Genomic DNA, 20,847 nt, shown 5'->3' on the forward strand with positions numbered 1-20,847 from the left:
AGTAGGGGTTTAAACTAGGGTTAGGGTTTCAAAGTAGGGTTTTAAACTAGGTTAAGGTTTCAAAATGGTGGTTTAAACTAGGGTTAGGGTTTCAAAGTAGGGGTTTAAACTAGGGATAAAGTTTTAATTAGGGGTTTAAACTAGGGTTAGGGTTTCAAAGTAGGGGTTTAAACTAGGGTTAGGGTTTCAAAGTAGGGGTTTAAACTAGGGATAAAGTTTCAATTAGGGGTTTAAACTAGGGTTAGGGTTTCAAAGTAGGGGTTTAAACTAGGGTTAGGGTTTCAAAGTAGGGGTTTAAACTAGGGATAAAGTTTCAATTAGGGGTTTAAACTAGGGTTAGGGTTTCAAAGTAGGGGTTTAAACTAGGGTTAGGGTTTCAAAGTAGGGTTTCAAACTAGGGTTAGGGTTTCAAAGTAGGGTTTCAAACTAGGGTTAGGGTTTCAAAGTACGGGTTTAAACTAGGGTTAATGTTTCAAAATAGGGTTTTAAACTAGGGTTAGGGTTTCAAAGTAGGGTTTCAAACTAGAGTTAGGGTTTCAAAGTAGGGTTTCAAACTAGGGTTAGGGTTTCAAAGTACAGGTTTAAACTAGGGTTAGGGTTTCAAAGTAGGGGTTTAAATTAGGTTTAGGGTCTCAAACTAGGGATAGGGTTTCAAAGTAAGGTTTTAAACTAGGGTTAGGGTTTCAAAGTAGAGGTTTAAACTAGGCTTAGGGTTTCAAAGTAGGGTTTTAAACGAGGGTTAGGGTTTTAAAGTAGGGGTTTAAACTAAGGTTAGGGTTTCAAAGTAGGGTTTTAACCTAGGGTTAGGGTTCTAAAGTAGGGGTTTAAACTAGGGTTAGGGTTTCAAAGTAGGGTTTTAAACTAGGGTTAGGGTTTCAAAGTAGTAGTTTGAACTAGGATTAGGGTTTCAAAGTAGGGGTTTAAACTAGGTTTAGGGTCTCAAACTAGGGATAGGGTTTCAAAGTAAGGTTTTAAACTAGGGTTAGTGTTTCAAAGTAGAGGTTTAAACTAGGGTTAGGGTTTCAAAGTAGGGTTTTAACCTAGGGTTAGGGTTCTAAAGTAGGGGTTTAAACTAGGGTTAGGGTTTCAAAGTAGGGTTTTAAACTAGGGTAAGGGTTTCAAAGTAGGGGTTTAAACTAGGGTTAGGGTTTCAAAGTAGGGTTTTAAACTAGGTTTAGGGTTTCAAAGTAGGGGTTTAAACTCGGGTTAGGGTTTCAAAGTAGGGGTTTAAACTAGGATTAGGATTTCAAAGTAGGGGTTTAAACTAGGGTTAGGGTTTCAAAGTAGGGGTTTAAACTAGGGTTAAGGTTTCAAAGTAGGATTTTAAACTAAGGTTAGGGTTTCAAAGTAGGGGTTTAACCTAGGGTTAGGGTTCTAAAGTAGGGGTTTAAATTAGGGTTAGGGTTTCAAACTAGGCTTAGGGTTTCAAAGTAAGGGTTTAAACTAGGTTTAGGGTTTCAAAGTAGGGGTTTAAACTAGGGTTAGGGTTTCAAAGTAGGGGTTTAAACTAGGATTAGGGTTTCAAAGTAGGGGTTTAAACTAGGGTTAGGTTTTCAAAGTAGGGGTTTAAACTCAGGTCAGGGTTTCAAAGTAGGGGTTTAAACTCGGGTTAGGGTTTCAAACTAGGGGTTTGAACTAGGGTTAGGGTTTCAAAGTAGGGGTTTAAACTAGGGTTAGGTTTTCAAACTAGGGTTAGGGTTTCAAACTAGAGTTAAGGTTTCAAAGTAGGGTTTTAAACTAGGGTTAGGGTTTCAAAGTAGGGTTTTAAACTAGGGTTAGGGTTTCAAAGTAGGGGTTTAAACTAGGGTTAGGGTTTCAAAGTAGGGTTTTAAATTAGGGTTAGGGTTTCAAAGTAGTGGTTTAAACTAGGGTTAGGGTTTCAAAGTAGGTGTTTAAACGAGGGTTAGGGTTTAAACTAGGGTTAAGGTTTCAAAGTAGGGGTTTAAACTAGGGTTAGGGTTTCAAAGTAGGGTTTTAAACTAGGTTAAGGTTTCAAAAACGTGGTTTAAACTAGGGTTAGGGTTTCAAAGTAGGGGTTTAAACTAGGGTTAGGGTTTCAAAGTAGGGTTTTAAACAAGGGTTAGGGTTTCAAAGTAGGGGTTTAAACTATGGTTAGGGTTTCAAAGTAGGGGTTTAAACTAGGGATAAAGTTTCAATTAGGGGTTTAAACTAGGGTTAGGGTTTCAAAGTAGGGGTTTAAACTAGGGTTAGGGTTTCAAAGTAGGGGTTTAAACTAGGGATAAAGTTTCAATTAGGGGTTTAAACTAGGGTTAGGGTTTCAAAGTAGGGGTTTAAACTAGGGTTAGGGTTTCAAAGTAGGGGTTTAAACTAGGGATAAAGTTTCAATTAGGGGTTTAAACTAGGGTTAGGGTTTCAAAGTAGGGGTTTAAACTAGGGTTAAGGTTTCAAAGTATGGGTTTGAACTATGGTTATGGTTTCAAAGTAGGGGTTTAAAGTAGGGTTAGGGTTTCAAAGTAGGGTTTTAAACTAGGTTTAGGGTTTCAAAGTAGGGGTTTAAACTCGGGTTAGGGTTTCAAAGTAGGGGTTTAAACTAGGATTAGGATTTCAAAGTAGGGGTTTAAACTAGGGTTAGGGTTTCAAAGTAGGGGTTTAAACTAGGGTTAAGGTTTCAAAGTAGGATTTTAAACTAAGGTTAGGGTTTCAAAGTAGGGGTTTAACCTAGGGTTAGGGTTCTAAAGTAGGGGTTTAAATTAGGGTTAGGGTTTTAAACTAGGCTTAGGGTTTCAAAGTAAGGGTTTAAACTAGGGTTAGGGTTTCAAAGTAGGGGTTTAAACTAGGGTTAGGGTTTCAAAGTAGGGGTTTAAACTAGGATTAGGGTTTCAAAGTAGGGGTTTAAACTAGGGTTAGGTTTTCAAAGTAGGGGTTTAAACTCAGGTTAGGGTTTCAAAGTAGGGGTTTAAACTCGGGTTAGGGTTTCAAACTAGGGGTTTGAACTAGGGTTAGGGTTTCAAAGTAGGGGTTTAAACTAGGGTTAGGTTTTCAAACTAGGGTTAGGGTTTCAAAGTAGGGTTTTAAACTAGGGTTAGGGTTTCAAAGTAGGGTTTTAAACTAGGTTTGGGGTTTCAAAGTAGGGGTTTAAACTAGGGATAGGGTTTCAAAGTAGGATTTTAAACTAGGGTTAGGGTTTTAAAGTAGTGGTTTAAACTAGGGTTAGGGTTTCAAAGTAGGGGTTTAAACTAGGGTTAGGGTTTCAAAGTAGGGGTTTAAACTCGGGTTAGGGTTTCAAAGTAGGGGTTTAAACTAGGGTTAGGGTCTCAAAGTAGGATTTTAAACTAGGGTTAGGGTTTTAAAGTAGGGTTTTAAACTAGGGTTAGGGTTTCAAAGTAGGGGTTTAAACTAGGGTTAGGGTTTCAAAGTAGGGGTTTAAACTAGGGTTAGGGTTTCAAACTAAGGTTAGGGTTTCAAACTAGAGTTAAGGTTTCAAAGTAGGGTTTTAAACTAGGGTTAGGGTTTCAAAGTAGGGTTTTAAACTAGGGTTAGGGTTTCAAAGTAGGGGTTTAAACTAGGGTTAGGGTTTCAAAGTAGGGTTTTAAACTAGGGTTAGGGTTTCAAAGTAGTGGTTTAAACTAGGGTTAGGGTTTCAAAGTAGGTGTTTAAACGAGGGTTAGGGTTTAAACTAGGGTTAAGGTTTCAAAGTAGGGGTTTAAACTAGGGTTAGGGTTTCAAAGTAGGGTTTTAAACTAGGTTAAGGTTTCAAAATGGTGGTTTAAACTAGGGTTAGGGTTTCAAAGTAGGGGTTTAAACTAGGGTTAGGGTTTCAAAGTAGGGTTTTAAACAAGGGTTAGGGTTTCAAAGTAGGGGTTTAAACTATGGTTAGGGTTTCAAAGTAGGGGTTTAAACTAGGGATAAAGTTTCAATTAGGGGTTTAAACTAGGGTTAGGGTTTCAAAGTAGGGGTTTAAACTAGGGTTAGGGTTTCAAAGTAGGGGTTTAAACTAGGGATAAAGTTTCAATTAGGGGTTTAAACTAGGGTTAGGGTTTCAAAGTAGGGGTTTAAACTAGGGTTAGGGTTTCAAAGTAGGGGTTTAAACTAGGGTTAAGGTTTCAAAGTAGGATTTTAAACTAAGGTGAGGGTTTCAAAGTAGGGGTTTAACCTAGGGTTAGGGTTCTAAAGTAGGGGTTTCAATTAGGGTTAGGGTTTAAACTAGGGTTAGGGTTTCAATGTAGGGGTTTAAACTAGGGTTAAGGTTTCAAAGTATGGGTTTGAACTATGGTTATGGTTTCAAAGTAGGGGTTTAAAGTAGGGTTAGGGTTTCAAAGTAGGGTTTTAAACTAGGTTTAGGGTTTCAAAGTAGGGGTTTAAACTCGGGTTAGGGTTTCAAAGTAGGGGTTTAAACTAGGATTAGGATTTCAAAGTAGGGGTTTAAACTAGGGTTAGGGTTTCAAAGTAGGGGTTTAAACTAGGGTTAAGGTTTCAAAGTAGGATTTTAAACTAAGGTTAGGGTTTCAAAGTAGGGGTTTAACCTAGGGTTAGGGTTCTAAAGTAGGGGTTTAAATTAGGGTTAGGGTTTCAAACTAGGCTTAGGGTTTCAAAGTAAGGGTTTAAACTAGGTTTAGGGTTTCAAAGTAGGGGTTTAAACTAGGGTTAGGGTTTCAAAGTAGGGGTTTAAACTAGGATTAGGGTTTCAAAGTAGGGGTTTAAACTAGGGTTAGGTTTTCAAAGTAGGGGTTTAAACTCAGGTTAGGGTTTCAAAGTAGGGGTTTAAACTCGGGTTAGGGTTTCAAACTAGGGGTTTGAACTAGGGTTAGGGTTTCAAAGTAGGGGTTTAAACTAGGGTTAGGTTTTCAAACTAGGGTTAGGGTTTCAAACTAGAGTTAAGGTTTCAAAGTAGGGTTTTAAACTAGGGTTAGGGTTTCAAAGTAGGGTTTTAAACTAGGGTTAGGGTTTCAACGTAGGGGTTTAAACTAGGGTTAGGGTTTCAAAGTAGGGTTTTAAATTAGGGTTAGGGTTTCAAAGTAGTGGTTTAAACTAGGGTTAGGGTTTCAAAGTAGGTGTTTAAACGAGGGTTAGGGTTTAAACTAGGGTTAAGGTTTCAAAGTAGGGGTTTAAACTAGGGTTAGGGTTTCAAAGTAGGGTTTTAAACTAGGTTAAGGTTTCAAAAAGGTGGTTTAAACTAGGGTTAGGGTTTCAAAGTAGGGGTTTAAACTAGGGTTAGGGTTTCAAAGTAGGGTTTTAAACAAGGGTTAGGGTTTCAAAGTAGGGGTTTAAACTATGGTTAGGGTTTCAAAGTAGGGGTTTAAACTAGGGATAAAGTTTCAATTAGGGGTTTAAACTAGGGTTAGGGTTTCAAAGTAGGGGTTTAAACTAGGGTTAGGGTTTCAAAGTAGGGGTTTAAACTAGGGATAAAGTTTCAATTAGGGGTTTAAACTAGGGTTAGGGTTTCAAAGTAGGGGTTTAAACTAGGGTTAGGGTTTCAAAGTAGGGGTTTAAACTAGGGATAAAGTTTCAATTAGGGGTTTAAACTAGGGTTAGGGTTTCAAAGTAGGGGTTTAAACTAGGGTTAAGGTTTCAAAGTATGGGTTTGAACTATGGTTATGGTTTCAAAGTAGGGGTTTAAAGTAGGGTTAGGGTTTCAAAGTAGGGTTTTAAACTAGGTTTAGGGTTTCAAAGTAGGGGTTTAAACTCGGGTTAGGGTTTCAAAGTAGGGGTTTAAACTAGGATTAGGATTTCAAAGTAGGGGTTTAAACTAGGGTTAGGGTTTCAAAGTAGGGGTTTAAACTAGGGTTAAGGTTTCAAAGTAGGATTTTAAACTAAGGTTAGGGTTTCAAAGTAGGGGTTTAACCTAGGGTTAGGGTTCTAAAGTAGGGGTTTAAATTAGGGTTAGGGTTTTAAACTAGGCTTAGGGTTTCAAAGTAAGGGTTTAAACTAGGGTTAGGGTTTCAAAGTAGGGGTTTAAACTAGGGTTAGGGTTTCAAAGTAGGGGTTTAAACTAGGATTAGGGTTTCAAAGTAGGGGTTTAAACTAGGGTTAGGTTTTCAAAGTAGGGGTTTAAACTCAGGTTAGGGTTTCAAAGTAGGGGTTTAAACTCGGGTTAGGGTTTCAAACTAGGGGTTTGAACTAGGGTTAGGGTTTCAAAGTAGGGGTTTAAACTAGGGTTAGGTTTTCAAACTAGGGTTAGGGTTTCAAAGTAGGGGTTTAAACTAGGGTTAGGGTTTCAAACTAGGGTTAGGGTTTCAAAGTAGGGTTTTAAACTAGGTTTGGGGTTTCAAAGTAGGGGTTTAAACTAGGGTTAGGGTTTCAAAGTAGGATTTTAAACTAGGGTTAGGGTTTTAAAGTAGTGGTTTAAACTAGGGTTAGGGTTTCAAAGTAGGGTTTTAAACTAGGGTTAGGGTTTCAAAGTAGGGGTTTAAACTAGGGTTAGGGTTTCAAAGTAGGGGTTTAAACTCGGGTTAGGGTTTCAAAGTAGGGGTTTAAACTAGGGTTAGGGTTTCAAAGTAGGGGTTTAAACTAGGGTTAGGTTTTCAAACTAGGGTTAGGGTTTCAAAGTAGGGTTTTAAACTAGGGTTAGGGTTTCAAACTAGGGTTAGGGTTTCAAAGTAGGGTTTTAAACTAGGTTTAGGGTTTCAAAGTAGGGGTTTAAACTAGGGTTAGGGTTTCAAAGTAGGATTTTAAACTAGGGTTAGGGTTTTAAAGTAGGGTTTTAAACTAGGGTTAGGGTTTCAAAGTAGGGGTTTAAACTAGGGTTAGGGTTTCAAAGTAGGGGTTTAAACTAGGGTTAGGGTTTCAAACTAAGGTTAGGGTTTCAAACTAGAGTTAAGGTTTCAAAGTAGGGTTTTAAACTAGGGTTAGGGTTTCAAAGTAGGGTTTTAAACTAGGGTTAGGGTTTCAAAGTAGGGGTTTAAACTAGGGTTAGGGTTTCAAAGTAGGGTTTTAAACTAGGGTTAGGGTTTCAAAGTAGTGGTTTAAACTAGGGTTAGGGTTTCAAAGTAGGTGTTTAAACGAGGGTTAGGGTTTAAACTAGGGTTAAGGTTTCAAAGTAGGGGTTTAAACTAGGGTTAGGGTTTCAAAGTAGGGTTTTAAACTAGGTTAAGGTTTCAAAATGGTGGTTTAAACTAGGGTTAGGGTTTCAAAGTAGGGGTTTAAACTAGGGATAAAGTTTTAATTAGGGGTTTAAACTAGGGTTAGGGTTTCAAAGTAGGGGTTTAAACTAGGGTTAGGGTTTCAAAGTAGGGGTTTAAACTAGGGATAAAGTTTCAATTAGGGGTTTAAACTAGGGTTAGGGTTTCAAAGTAGGGGTTTAAACTAGGGTTAGGGTTTCAAAGTAGGGGTTTAAACTAGGGATAAAGTTTCAATTAGGGGTTTAAACTAGGGTTAGGGTTTCAAAGTAGGGGTTTAAACTAGGGTTAGGGTTTCAAAGTAGGGTTTCAAACTAGGGTTAGGGTTTCAAAGTAGGGTTTCAAACTAGGGTTAGGGTTTCAAAGTACGGGTTTAAACTAGGGTTAATGTTTCAAAATAGGGTTTTAAACTAGGGTTAGGGTTTCAAAGTAGGGTTTCAAACTAGAGTTAGGGTTTCAAAGTAGGGTTTCAAACTAGGGTTAGGGTTTCAAAGTACAGGTTTAAACTAGGGTTAGGGTTTCAAAGTAGGGGTTTAAATTAGGTTTAGGGTCTCAAACTAGGGATAGGGTTTCAAAGTAAGGTTTTAAACTAGGGTTAGGGTTTCAAAGTAGAGGTTTAAACTAGGCTTAGGGTTTCAAAGTAGGGTTTTAAACGAGGGTTAGGGTTTTAAAGTAGGGGTTTAAACTAAGGTTAGGGTTTCAAAGTAGGGTTTTAACCTAGGGTTAGGGTTCTAAAGTAGGGGTTTAAACTAGGGTTAGGGTTTCAAAGTAGGGTTTTAAACTAGGGTTAGGGTTTCAAAGTAGTAGTTTGAACTAGGATTAGGGTTTCAAAGTAGGGGTTTAAACTAGGTTTAGGGTCTCAAACTAGGGATAGGGTTTCAAAGTAAGGTTTTAAACTAGGGTTAGTGTTTCAAAGTAGAGGTTTAAACTAGGGTTAGGGTTTCAAAGTAGGGTTTTAACCTAGGGTTAGGGTTCTAAAGTAGGGGTTTAAACTAGGGTTAGGGTTTCAAAGTAGGGTTTTAAACTAGGGTAAGGGTTTCAAAGTAGGGGTTTAAACTAGGGTTAGGGTTTCAAAGTAGGGTTTTAAACTAGGTTTAGGGTTTCAAAGTAGGGGTTTAAACTCGGGTTAGGGTTTCAAAGTAGGGGTTTAAACTAGGATTAGGATTTCAAAGTAGGGGTTTAAACTAGGGTTAGGGTTTCAAAGTAGGGGTTTAAACTAGGGTTAAGGTTTCAAAGTAGGATTTTAAACTAAGGTTAGGGTTTCAAAGTAGGGGTTTAACCTAGGGTTAGGGTTCTAAAGTAGGGGTTTAAATTAGGGTTAGGGTTTCAAACTAGGCTTAGGGTTTCAAAGTAAGGGTTTAAACTAGGTTTAGGGTTTCAAAGTAGGGGTTTAAACTAGGGTTAGGGTTTCAAAGTAGGGGTTTAAACTAGGATTAGGGTTTCAAAGTAGGGGTTTAAACTAGGGTTAGGTTTTCAAAGTAGGGGTTTAAACTCAGGTCAGGGTTTCAAAGTAGGGGTTTAAACTCGGGTTAGGGTTTCAAACTAGGGGTTTGAACTAGGGTTAGGGTTTCAAAGTAGGGGTTTAAACTAGGGTTAGGTTTTCAAACTAGGGTTAGGGTTTCAAACTAGAGTTAAGGTTTCAAAGTAGGGTTTTAAACTAGGGTTAGGGTTTCAAAGTAGGGTTTTAAACTAGGGTTAGGGTTTCAAAGTAGGGGTTTAAACTAGGGTTAGGGTTTCAAAGTAGGGTTTTAAATTAGGGTTAGGGTTTCAAAGTAGTGGTTTAAACTAGGGTTAGGGTTTCAAAGTAGGTGTTTAAACGAGGGTTAGGGTTTAAACTAGGGTTAAGGTTTCAAAGTAGGGGTTTAAACTAGGGTTAGGGTTTCAAAGTAGGGTTTTAAACTAGGTTAAGGTTTCAAAAACGTGGTTTAAACTAGGGTTAGGGTTTCAAAGTAGGGGTTTAAACTAGGGTTAGGGTTTCAAAGTAGGGTTTTAAACAAGGGTTAGGGTTTCAAAGTAGGGGTTTAAACTATGGTTAGGGTTTCAAAGTAGGGGTTTAAACTAGGGATAAAGTTTCAATTAGGGGTTTAAACTAGGGTTAGGGTTTCAAAGTAGGGGTTTAAACTAGGGTTAGGGTTTCAAAGTAGGGGTTTAAACTAGGGATAAAGTTTCAATTAGGGGTTTAAACTAGGGTTAGGGTTTCAAAGTAGGGGTTTAAACTAGGGTTAGGGTTTCAAAGTAGGGGTTTAAACTAGGGATAAAGTTTCAATTAGGGGTTTAAACTAGGGTTAGGGTTTCAAAGTAGGGGTTTAAACTAGGGTTAAGGTTTCAAAGTATGGGTTTGAACTATGGTTATGGTTTCAAAGTAGGGGTTTAAAGTAGGGTTAGGGTTTCAAAGTAGGGTTTTAAACTAGGTTTAGGGTTTCAAAGTAGGGGTTTAAACTCGGGTTAGGGTTTCAAAGTAGGGGTTTAAACTAGGATTAGGATTTCAAAGTAGGGGTTTAAACTAGGGTTAGGGTTTCAAAGTAGGGGTTTAAACTAGGGTTAAGGTTTCAAAGTAGGATTTTAAACTAAGGTTAGGGTTTCAAAGTAGGGGTTTAACCTAGGGTTAGGGTTCTAAAGTAGGGGTTTAAATTAGGGTTAGGGTTTTAAACTAGGCTTAGGGTTTCAAAGTAAGGGTTTAAACTAGGGTTAGGGTTTCAAAGTAGGGGTTTAAACTAGGGTTAGGGTTTCAAAGTAGGGGTTTAAACTAGGATTAGGGTTTCAAAGTAGGGGTTTAAACTAGGGTTAGGTTTTCAAAGTAGGGGTTTAAACTCAGGTTAGGGTTTCAAAGTAGGGGTTTAAACTCGGGTTAGGGTTTCAAACTAGGGGTTTGAACTAGGGTTAGGGTTTCAAAGTAGGGGTTTAAACTAGGGTTAGGTTTTCAAACTAGGGTTAGGGTTTCAAAGTAGGGGTTTAAACTAGGGTTAGGGTTTCAAACTAGGGTTAGGGTTTCAAAGTAGGGTTTTAAACTAGGTTTGGGGTTTCAAAGTAGGGGTTTAAATTAGGGTTAGGGTTTTAAACTAGGCTTAGGGTTTCAAAGTAAGGGTTTAAACTAGGGTTAGGGTTTCAAAGTAGGGGTTTAAACTAGGGTTAGGGTTTCAAAGTAGGGGTTTAAACTAGGATTAGGGTTTCAAAGTAGGGGTTTAAACTAGGGTTAGGTTTTCAAAGTAGGGGTTTAAACTCAGGTTAGGGTTTCAAAGTAGGGGTTTAAACTCGGGTTAGGGTTTCAAACTAGGGGTTTGAACTAGGGTTAGGGTTTCAAAGTAGGGGTTTAAACTAGGGTTAGGTTTTCAAACTAGGGTTAGGGTTTCAAAGTAGGGGTTTAAACTAGGGTTAGGGTTTCAAACTAGGGTTAGGGTTTCAAAGTAGGGTTTTAAACTAGGTTTGGGGTTTCAAAGTAGGGGTTTAAACTAGGGTTAGGGTTTCAAAGTAGGATTTTAAACTAGGGTTAGGGTTTTAAAGTAGTGGTTTAAACTAGGGTTAGGGTTTCAAAGTAGGGTTTTAAACTAGGGTTAGGGTTTCAAAGTAGGGGTTTAAACTAGGGTTAGGGTTTCAAAGTAGGGGTTTAAACTCGGGTTAGGGTTTCAAAGTAGGGGTTTAAACTAGGGTTAGGGTTTCAAAGTAGGGGTTTAAACTAGGGTTAGGTTTTCAAACTAGGGTTAGGGTTTCAAAGTAGGGTTTTAAACTAGGGTTAGGGTTTCAAACTAGGGTTAGGGTTTCAAAGTAGGGTTTTAAACTAGGTTTAGGGTTTCAAAGTAGGGGTTTAAACTAGGGTTAGGGTTTCAAAGTAGGATTTTAAACTAGGGTTAGGGTTTTAAAGTAGGGTTTTAAACTAGGGTTAGGGTTTCAAAGTAGGGGTTTAAACTAGGGTTAGGGTTTCAAAGTAGGGGTTTAAACTAGGGTTAGGGTTTCAAACTAAGGTTAGGGTTTCAAACTAGAGTTAAGGTTTCAAAGTAGGGTTTTAAACTAGGGTTAGGGTTTCAAAGTAGGGTTTTAAACTAGGGTTAGGGTTTCAAAGTAGGGGTTTAAACTAGGGTTAGGGTTTCAAAGTAGGGTTTTAAACTAGGGTTAGGGTTTCAAAGTAGTGGTTTAAACTAGGGTTAGGGTTTCAAAGTAGGTGTTTAAACGAGGGTTAGGGTTTAAACTAGGGTTAAGGTTTCAAAGTAGGGGTTTAAACTAGGGTTAGGGTTTCAAAGTAGGGTTTTAAACTAGGTTAAGGTTTCAAAATGGTGGTTTAAACTAGGGTTAGGGTTTCAAAGTAGGGGTTTAAACTAGGGTTAGGGTTTCAAAGTAGGGTTTTAAACAAGGGTTAGGGTTTCAAAATAGGGGTTTAAACTATGGTTAGGGTTTCAAAGTAGGGGTTTAAACTAGGGATAAAGTTTTAATTAGGGGTTTAAACTAGGGTTAGGGTTTCAAAGTAGGGGTTTAAACTAGGGTTAGGGTTTCAAAGTAGGGGTTTAAACTAGGGATAAAGTTTCAATTAGGGGTTTAAACTAGGGTTAGGGTTTCAAAGTAGGGGTTTAAACTAGGGTTAGGGTTTCAAAGTAGGGGTTTAAACTAGGGATAAAGTTTCAATTAGGGGTTTAAACTAGGGTTAGGGTTTCAAAGTAGGGGTTTAAACTAGGGTTAGGGTTTCAAAGTAGGGTTTCAAACTAGGGTTAGGGTTTCAAAGTAGGGTTTCAAACTAGGGTTAGGGTTTCAAAGTACGGGTTTAAACTAGGGTTAATGTTTCAAAATAGGGTTTTAAACTAGGGTTAGGGTTTCAAAGTAGGGTTTCAAACTAGAGTTAGGGTTTCAAAGTAGGGTTTCAAACTAGGGTTAGGGTTTCAAAGTACAGGTTTAAACTAGGGTTAGGGTTTCAAAGTAGGGGTTTAAATTAGGTTTAGGGTCTCAAACTAGGGATAGGGTTTCAAAGTAAGGTTTTAAACTAGGGTTAGGGTTTCAAAGTAGAGGTTTAAACTAGGCTTAGGGTTTCAAAGTAGGGTTTTAAACGAGGGTTAGGGTTTTAAAGTAGGGGTTTAAACTAAGGTTAGGGTTTCAAAGTAGGGTTTTAACCTAGGGTTAGGGTTCTAAAGTAGGGGTTTAAACTAGGGTTAGGGTTTCAAAGTAGGGTTTTAAACTAGGGTTAGGGTTTCAAAGTAGTAGTTTGAACTAGGATTAGGGTTTCAAAGTAGGGGTTTAAACTAGGTTTAGGGTCTCAAACTAGGGATAGGGTTTCAAAGTAAGGTTTTAAACTAGGGTTAGTGTTTCAAAGTAGAGGTTTAAACTAGGGTTAGGGTTTCAAAGTAGGGTTTTAACCTAGGGTTAGGGTTCTAAAGTAGGGGTTTAAACTAGGGTTAGGGTTTCAAAGTAGGGTTTTAAACTAGGGTAAGGGTTTCAAAGTAGGGGTTTAAACTAGGGTTAGGGTTTCAAAGTAGGGTTTTAAACTAGGTTTAGGGTTTCAAAGTAGGGGTTTAAACTCGGGTTAGGGTTTCAAAGTAGGGGTTTAAACTAGGATTAGGATTTCAAAGTAGGGGTTTAAACTAGGGTTAGGGTTTCAAAGTAGGGGTTTAAACTAGGGTTAAGGTTTCAAAGTAGGATTTTAAACTAAGGTTAGGGTTTCAAAGTAGGGGTTTAACCTAGGGTTAGGGTTCTAAAGTAGGGGTTTAAATTAGGGTTAGGGTTTCAAACTAGGCTTAGGGTTTCAAAGTAAGGGTTTAAACTAGGTTTAGGGTTTCAAAGTAGGGGTTTAAACTAGGGTTAGGGTTTCAAAGTAGGGGTTTAAACTAGGATTAGGGTTTCAAAGTAGGGGTTTAAACTAGGGTTAGGTTTTCAAAGTAGGGGTTTAAACTCAGGTCAGGGTTTCAAAGTAGGGGTTTAAACTCGGGTTAGGGTTTCAAACTAGGGGTTTGAACTAGGGTAAGGGTTTCAAAGTAGGGGTTTAAACTAGGGTTAGGTTTTCAAACTAGGGTTAGGGTTTCAAACTAGAGTTAAGGTTTCAAAGTAGGGTTTTAAACTAGGGTTAGGGTTTCAAAGTAGGGTTTTAAACTAGGGTTAGGGTTTCAAAGTAGGGGTTTAAACTAGGGTTAGGGTTTCAAAGTAGGGTTTTAAATTAGGGTTAGGGTTTCAAAGTAGTGGTTTAAACTAGGGTTAGGGTTTCAAAGTAGGTGTTTAAACGAGGGTTAGGGTTTAAACTAGGGTTAAGGTTTCAAAGTAGGGGTTTAAACTAGGGTTAGGGTTTCAAAGTAGGGTTTTAAACTAGGTTAAGGTTTCAAAAAGGTGGTTTAAACTAGGGTTAGGGTTTCAAAGTAGGGGTTTAAACTAGGGTTAGGGTTTCAAAGTAGGGTTTTAAACAAGGGTTAGGGTTTCAAAGTAGGGGTTTAAACTATGGTTAGGGTTTCAAAGTAGGGGTTTAAACTAGGGATAAAGTTTCAATTAGGGGTTTAAACTAGGGTTAGGGTTTCAAAGTAGGGGTTTAAACTAGGGTTAGGGTTTCAAAGTAGGGGTTTAAACTAGGGATAAAGTTTCAATTAGGGGTTTAAACTAGGGTTAGGGTTTCAAAGTAGGGGTTTAAACTAGGGTTAGGGTTTCAAAGTAGGGGTTTAAACTAGGGATAAAGTTTCAATTAGGGGTTTAAACTAGGGTTAGGGTTTCAAAGTAGGGGTTTAAACTAGGGTTAAGGTTTCAAAGTATGGGTTTGAACTATGGTTATGGTTTCAAAGTAGGGGTTTAAAGTAGGGTTAGGGTTTCAAAGTAGGGTTTTAAACTAGGTTTAGGGTTTCAAAGTAGGGGTTTAAACTCGGGTTAGGGTTTCAAAGTAGGGGTTTAAACTAGGATTAGGATTTCAAAGTAGGGGTTTAAACTAGGGTTAGGGTTTCAAAGTAGGGGTTTAAACTAGGGTTAAGGTTTCAAAGTAGGATTTTAAACTAAGGTTAGGGTTTCAAAGTAGGGGTTTAACCTAGGGTTAGGGTTCTAAAGTAGGGGTTTAAATTAGGGTTAGGGTTTTAAACTAGGCTTAGGGTTTCAAAGTAAGGGTTTAAACTAGGGTTAGGGTTTCAAAGTAGGGGTTTAAACTAGGGTTAGGGTTTCAAAGTAGGGGTTTAAACTAGGATTAGGGTTTCAAAGTAGGGGTTTAAACTAGGGTTAGGTTTTCAAAGTAGGGGTTTAAACTCAGGTTAGGGTTTCAAAGTAGGGGTTTAAACTCGGGTTAGGGTTTCAAACTAGGGGTTTGAACTAGGGTTAGGGTTTCAAAGTAGGGGTTTAAACTAGGGTTAGGTTTTCAAACTAGGGTTAGGGTTTCAAAGTAGGGGTTTAAACTAGGGTTAGGGTTTCAAACTAGGGTTAGGGTTTCAAAGTAGGGTTTTAAACTAGGTTTGGGGTTTCAAAGTAGGGGTTTAAACTAGGGTTAGGGTTTCAAAGTAGGATTTTAAACTAGGGTTAGGGTTTTAAAGTAGTGGTTTAAACTAGGGTTAGGGTTTCAAAGTAGGGTTTTAAACTAGGGTTAGGGTTTCAAAGTAGGGGTTTAAACTAGGGTTAGGGTTTCAAAGTAGGGGTTTAAACTCGGGTTAGGGTTTCAAAGTAGGGGTTTAAACTAGGGTTAGGGTTTCAAAGTAGGGGTTTAAACTAGGGTTAGGTTTTCAAACTAGGGTTAGGGTTTCAAAGTAGGGTTTTAAACTAGGGTTAGGGTTTCAAACTAGGGTTAGGGTTTCAAAGTAGGGTTTTAAAGTAGGGGTTTAAACTAGGGTTAGGGTTTCAAAGTAGGATTTTAAACTAGGGTTAGGGTTTTAAAGTAGGGTTTTAAACTAGGGTTAGGGTTTCAAAGTAGGGGTTTAAACTAGGGTTAGGGTTTCAAAGTAGGGGTTTAAACTAGGGTTAGGGTTTCAAACTAAGGTTAGGGTTTCAAACTAGAGTTAAGGTTTCAAAGTAGGGTTTTAAACTAGGGTTAGGGTTTCAAAGTAGGGTTTTAAACTAGGGTTAGGGTTTCAAAGTAGGGGTTTAAACTAGGGTTAGGGTTTCAAAGTAGGGTTTTAAACTAGGGTTAGGGTTTCAAAGTAGTGGTTTAAACTAGGGTTAGGGTTTCAAAGTAGGTGTTTAAACGAGGGTTAGGGTTTAAACTAGGGTTAAGGTTTCAAAGTAGGGGTTTAAACTAGGGTTAGGGTTTCAAAGTAGGGTTTTAAACTAGGTTAAGGTTTCAAAATGGTGGTTTAAACTAGGGTTAGGGTTTCAAAGTAGGGGTTTAAACTAGGGTTAGGGTTTCAAAGTAGGGTTTTAAACAAGGGTTAGGGTTTCAAAATAGGGGTTTAAACTATGGTTAGGGTTTCAAAGTAGGGGTTTAAACTAGGGATAAAGTTTTAATTAGGGGTTTAAACTAGGGTTAGGGTTTCAAAGTAGGGGTTTAAACTAGGGTTAGGGTTTCAAAGTAGGGGTTTAAACTAGGGATAAAGTTTCAATTAGGGGTTTAAACTAGGGTTAGGGTTTCAAAGTAGGGGTTTAAACTAGGGTTAGGGTTTCAAAGTAGGGGTTTAAACTAGGGATAAAGTTTCAATTAGGGGTTTAAACTAGGGTTAGGGTTTCAAAGTAGGGGTTTAAACTAGGGTTAGGGTTTCAAAGTAGGGTTTCAAACTAGGGTTAGGGTTTCAAAGTAGGGTTTCAAACTAGGGTTAGGGTTTCAAAGTACGGGTTTAAACTAGGGTTAATGTTTCAAAATAGGGTTTTAAACTAGGGTTAGGGTTTCAAAGTAGGGTTTCAAACTAGAGTTAGGGTTTCAAAGTAGGGTTTCAAACTAGGGTTAGGGTTTCAAAGTACAGGTTTAAACTAGGGTTAGGGTTTCAAAGTAGGGGTTTAAATTAGGTTTAGGGTCTCAAACTAGGGATAGGGTTTCAAAGTAAGGTTTTAAACTAGGGTTAGGGTTTCAAAGTAGAGGTTTAAACTAGGCTTAGGGTTTCAAAGTAGGGTTTTAAACGAGGGTTAGGGTTTTAAAGTAGGGGTTTAAACTAAGGTTAGGGTTTCAAAGTAGGGTTTTAACCTAGGGTTAGGGTTCTAAAGTAGGGGTTTAAACTAGGGTTAGGGTTTCAAAGTAGGGTTTTAAACTAGGGTTAGGGTTTCAAAGTAGTAGTTTGAACTAGGATTAGGGTTTCAAAGTAGGGGTTTAAACTAGGTTTAGGGTCTCAAACTAGGGATAGGGTTTCAAAGTAAGGTTTTAAACTAGGGTTAGTGTTTCAAAGTAGAGGTTTAAACTAGGGTTAGGGTTTCAAAGTAGGGTTTTAACCTAGGGTTAGGGTTCTAAAGTAGGGGTTTAAACTAGGGTTAGGGTTTCAAAGTAGGGTTTTAAACTAGGGTAAGGGTTTCAAAGTAGGGGTTTAAACTAGGGTTAGGGTTTCAAAGTAGGGGTTTAAACTAGGGTTAGGGTTTCAAACTAGGGTTAGGGTTTCAAAGTAGGGTTTTAAACTAGGGTTAGGGTTTCAAAGTAGGGGTTTAAACTAGGGTTAAATCAGAGCGGCCAATCTTTTTTTTTGTAGACATATTTATCATTTAGTTAGTTCTAAACGTATTGAGCTTTAAATTGAATTTAAGACATGGGATATGTCATTTAAGCGCTCCCTTATTTTGAGCAGTGTTGTATGAAGGTACTTTTAATCAGTGTGCTTTTCTGTTAGCAGGACATCGTGCATTTGGACTTGAATGTTTTTTTTGTCCTTATTGTGATTGTGACTACAACACAATGAAAAGTGTTGTTGTCAGTGAGGAACTGCGATGGTAAGGGATGAACTGCGATGGCAAAAATGCGGCCCGAACCGTAGATCGCACCGGGACAAATGAGGTATCAAACGATGCGGCTCGATCTGACTCGCTGCGCTATTATTTTTCTAAGAATTCCCAGTTACCAAGGCGACGCTATTCCCAAAAAACTCCCAAATAAAGTCCCATAGGAATGAATGGGAATCCGAAAGACATCAACTCCAATCAAGCACCTTTTTCCAAGACACGCTGCGCGCGCATACGTTGACCGACCGATATGAATTTTAGCTCATTTTGTTGGAATTTTTGTCATCTTTAGCTCAGTGTCAAAAAAAAAATTAAGGAATGAAAGCTCTCCCCCTGTGCGGGTTCAAAGACAGTGAGCAAAGGGGTGAAAGTCGCCTTTCTTGCATCAGCTAGAGCGTGACTAATTAAGGACAGAGTGCTGGGAACCAAAAAATATATTTCCAAAAGTTTCACTTTAACTCGTCACCATGGCCACAATCTTTGCTCACTAGACATCAAATTCGCACATTTTGTAGCCACAAACCTCTGCTAGGGTTAGTTTTATTTGGCTAAGGTGTCATTTAGTACCTTTATTTTAACTTTAAGCGAGGAGAAGTCGCACTATTTTGATCTCTTTTCAATGTTTTCCGTTTTCCCCTCTTCATTTTCGATCAATCATAAGTTTTCAACCTGCTCTCATTTGGTCATTTTTCATCCGATTAAAAAACTGAGAACATGCTCGCGTTCCCCAAACCCTTGCCGTTCTAACGAGCCATTTCTGGAATCTGCATCTTCAACCGTTAAGTCGCGAGAGGCTTTTGTTTGAGGTGAGCGTAATCCTATACAAATCAATGGAATGTTGGTGCGTGACGTCTCCTAACAACTTAAAATCAAATGTGTGTGCGTGAATGTGCATGTTTTGTAAAGGGGCAGTAAGATACTGTTGATTATGGTAGATTCCACATTTCTTGACCGATTTCAATGGTTTAAATTTTAAACTGTTCAGCTCATTGAAATGTTACTTAAAATCAAATGTGTGTGCGTGAATGTGCATGTTTCTTAAAGGGGCAGTAACATACTGTTGATTATGGTTAACTTTTACATTTCTTGAGCGATTTCAATGGTTTCAATTTTAAACTGTTCAGCTCATTGAAATGTTAGTTAAAATCAAATGTGTGTGCGTGAATGTGCATGTTTCTTAAAGGGGCAGTAATACTTTTAGTTGATTATAACTTCCACATTTCTTGAGCGATTTCAACGGTTGAAATTTTAAACTGTTCAGCTCATTGAAAAGAGTTGCAAGAGTTAGCAGGCCCATTCAAAATTTCCGCGGGAATTTTTCTAGTTTTTTAATCTTCCACCGATTTTTCCGCAAGAATGCGGCCCGTACCGTACATCGCACCAGGACAAATGAAGTATCAAACGATGCGGCTCGATCTGACTCGGTGCGGCATTATTTTTCTAGGAATTCCCAGTTACCATGGCGACGCTATTCCCAAAAAACTCCCAAAATTCAGGGAAAGAAGGTCCCATAGGAAATGAATGTGAAAAGGAAAGACAAAATCACACATCAAGCACCTTTTTCCAAGACACGCTGCGTGCGCATACGTTAACCGATTGATATGAATTTTAGCTCATTTTGTTGGAATTTTTCCTATCTTTAGCTCAGTGTCAAAAAAAAAATTAAGGAATGAAAGTTCTTCCCCCTGTGCGGGTTCAAAGACAGTGAGTGTAATCGCCACTCTATTACGCAATTAAAATTTCAGTGGTGGGAACCAAAAAATCTATTTCCAAAAGTTTTACTTCAACTCGTCACCATGGCCACAATCTTTGCTCACTAGACATCAAATTCGCACATTTTGTAGCCACAAGCCTCTGCTTTCTGAAAAACTAAGTTTTATTTGGCTAAGGTGTCATTTAGTACCTTTATTTTCACTTTAAGCGAGGAGAAGTCGGACTTTGGCGCCTATCTCCTCCATGTTAATTTCGCCGTTTTTTCCCTCTTCATTTTCGATCAATCATAAGTTTTCAACCTGCTCTCATTTGGTCATTTTTCATCCGATTAAAAAACTGAGAACATGCTTGCGTTCCCCAAACCCTTGCCGTTCTAACGAGCCATTTCTGGAATCTGCATCTTCAACCGTTAAGTCGCGAGAGGCTTTTGTTTGAGGTGAGCGTAATCCTATACAAAATCAATGGAATGTGGGTGCGTGACATCTCCTAACAACTTAAAATCAAATGTGTGTGCGTGAATGTGCATGTTTTGTAAAATGGCAGTAAGATACTTTTAGTTGATGTTGATTATGGTGAACTTCCACATTTCTTGACCGATTTCAATGGTTTAAATTTTAAACTGTTCAGCTCATTTACATTAAAAAAAAAAACATTTAAAAAAACACACACAATACACACACATTATTATTATTTTTAAATGAAATGGAATGGACTGCTATTTAAATAGTGCTTTTTTAGCTATACTGCCTGGTCTCTCACTTTTGCATAGCAACTGCCTCAGCCAATTATTTCTCTCACTGTTGAGCTCAACTCACCCCCTTTTTTTCTTGGTGTACTCAAGGCTTGGCCTATCTACGACTACTACTATTGCAAATACTATTACTACTACTACTATCTTGGCCAATTGATTAGGTACACCCAGGATTCTGGTCAATTCATTAGGTACACCCTGGATTCTTGCCACTCCGCCCACCCAGGGCAACGGCCATCTTGGCCAATTAATTAGGTACACTAAGGATTCTCTCCCCTCCGCCCACCCGGGGCGGCGGCCATCTTGGCCAATTGATTAGGTACAGCCAGGACTTTTCAGTCACAAAATTGTTTTATTTGATTATTTTCCAAATTTGTAGCATGTGACTATTACTGTGTTTTTTTGATGATTGTGGTTTATTATTAACTCTTTGACCGCCATAAACGTTATAAAACGTTTAGCATAAACCTAGGGAAGGGCGCCGAGGACGTTTAAAGACGTCCCCTATGTTTTTTTGTTTTTTTTTTGAAAACGGGTGCAGGAAAGCCTTGGGCAGCTGTGCTGAAAGTATCAGGCAGATCTGATTAGTAAAAGACTCATTTTGGCCCCTAGAGGGCAGCGATGACTCTCTTTGCACAAGGTTGGATGGGCCGCCCACCGTGGGCGTCAGTAGAAGACGTGAGGCGGAGCTAGAGTGTTGAGGAGACATGGCTGATGAAGCCCACAATGGCTGACCAATCAACCGGTTGCAAGCAGCTCACGCTTGAGCATTTTTTTCAAAGACGGAAAGCATCAATCAATACTAAAAAGCGCATTGATGTCGACGATGATGATGACTCCGAGCTTGACGCCAAAGTTGGAAGCCTTGACGCAACTGTTATGATCACGTAGTAAGCCTCACCGGCTAAGCGCGGCTAGCGCGGCTAGCGCTGCTAAGGCCGGAAAACGCGCACAATAGCCGACCGGGTACTTCTACACAATCGGACATTCGATCGGGCGATGGAGAGTTGGCATCGACCAATGCAGATTGATGATGATGATGATGATGATGATGACTCCGAGCTTGACGCCAAAGTTGGAAGCCTTGACGCGACTGTTATGATCACGTAGTAAGCCTCACCGGCTAGCGCGGCTACCGCTGCTAACGCCGGAGCTTTCACATGCGGACATTTTGTCGGACAATGAAGAGTACCCCGAGTCCAATGCATATTCATCGGAGGAGCGGGTACAGTCTGATCACGGAGAAGACACTGTTTCTGGACTACGATGCCACCATGAATGGAGTGGATAAAATGGATCAGAACATCTCTTACAACCCGGTGTAGCAACTGAAGGACACGAGGAAGCGAGACGTAACGAAACCGTAGCATGATCCTGATATTAGACTTGATGGCAACACACACTGCAGTATATACTTGCTATTCCCCGGAAAAAACGGCCTGCAAGAAAGTGGAGCACGCGAAGAGGCAATCTGTTGTGCAAATGCTGTTGCGACTCCTTGCACGCAGGAGAGTGTTACAAAAA

Source organism: Leptonotus elevatus, chromosome 22, assembly GCF_054856555.1.
Source record: "Leptonotus elevatus isolate MCC_2025b chromosome 22, RoL_Lele_1.0, whole genome shotgun sequence".
In the NCBI taxonomy this organism is placed as follows: domain Eukaryota; kingdom Metazoa; phylum Chordata; class Actinopteri; order Syngnathiformes; family Syngnathidae; genus Leptonotus; species Leptonotus elevatus.